We start from the raw sequence: 1,646 nt of genomic DNA on the forward strand, positions 1-1,646 counted from the left end.
GCGGTGGCCTGCTCACGGCCACCGCCGCCTCGACCTGCCGGGTTCCGGAGATCCTTCTGCCTCAAGCGTCCAAGGAGTCGAAACGGCCGGCGTGTGGCCCCACGCCCGTCTCATGTTATTTTTTTAATCGGAGAGACGAGGGCTCGCCAAGTTGCCCGGGCGGGTCTCGACCCCGCGGGCTCGGGCAATCCGCGCGCCTCCGCCTCCCACAGTGTTGGGATTCGAGGCGCGAGCCACCGCGTCCGGCCTCTACACACGACAGTTTTGAAAAACAGAAGAGCCAGCCGGGGCAGCGTAGCGAGACCTCGCCTCTATTAAAAAAAAAAAAAATTAAAAACTCCCCAGGAGTGGCGGGGCGCACCCGGAGTCCTGGCTGGCGACAGGCTGACGCGGAAGAAAGGCCTGAGCCCAGGAGGCCGAGGCGGCGATGGCCGGCGACCGGGCACCCGGACTCCCGCGGCGGCGACAGAGAGTCTCCGACACAAAGAGAAAGAAAGGCCGTTCCAGGAAAAAACAAGATGGTGGTGAGGCATCATGAGGCTTGGAGCCATCCTTGTGACAGAAAGAGAAACTGAAGCTGTGGACTGACCCCTTGGCCAAACTCTAGGAGGCTCCTCTGAGCCCTTTCTCAACCAGGCCTAAGTGCGGCTTAGCCTATAAAAACTTTATTTTGTAAGTCGGAGTCTCACTCTGCGCCCAGGCTGGAGTGCAGTGGCACACTCACGGCGACCCCAGTGTCGACCTGCTGGACTCCGGCGATGTATAAAGACTTTAATAAACACTAACAATTTCTAACAGCTCAAGGCCACATCCCTATGGTGACCCTAGCCCCTCTTAAGGTGCCTACGAAAGCTCAAGGCTGCAGAATTTGCAGTTTACTCTGGCCAACCCATGAGGATAGGGCCTTTGTCTTCCAACTGTGTGGGAGGTTAGGATCCTAATGTCCATAAGCACCAGTTAGCAAACCCAGATGGCTTTCACATTGACCAACGCCTTTTCCTCTTTTTTGTCACTTTTCACTTCTCTGACTCTACTGAAGTCCCGCTCACCCCCTCCCCATTCCCATATTCTCCCTTTAAAATGCCCAATACAAATCGAAGCTGAGTCCGGGTCATGCTGGACCCTTTACCCCGTTGCAATAGTTATTACTGATTAAAATCTGTCCTTACCACTTTAACTAGCATCCAGTTTTGTTTATGACAGTACCCCCAAGGTCTTGTTTAATTTTTTCCTCAGATTCTGGCCCAGAGCCTCGACACACACAGGTGCTCCTGAATAAAAACTATTTGTAGTCTAATCCTGGACACCTGGCACTTGTCAATTCCTTGAGAATCGGAGCTTGCCTCCCATCCAACCCAGGTGGGAGGAAGGGTCTTTGCTGTGTCCATCTCATTTCTCACAACACACTGAAGGGCACAGGCAGAGAAAGCCCTCTCTCGGTCCCTTCCTCCCAGGCTCAGGCGCCACCTCGCTAGGTACGAGACCCCCGGGTCTTGGCCCTCGGGGCCCTCGTCCTTCACTTCATGGCGCCCTTGCAGTTCCAGGTTCGCACCGGTCTGACCTGCTTCCCATGAACCTCTGCTGCCAGCGCCCGCAGGGGTGTCTGCCCCTACCCAGCAGCCCTCGCGCGGCTCGGCACAGCGGAC

The sequence above is a fragment of the Carlito syrichta genome, unplaced genomic scaffold (assembly GCF_000164805.1).
Source record: "Carlito syrichta isolate Samal-C Ts95f unplaced genomic scaffold, Tarsius_syrichta-2.0.1 Scaffold302779, whole genome shotgun sequence".
Taxonomy (NCBI): Eukaryota; Metazoa; Chordata; class Mammalia; order Primates; family Tarsiidae; genus Carlito; species Carlito syrichta.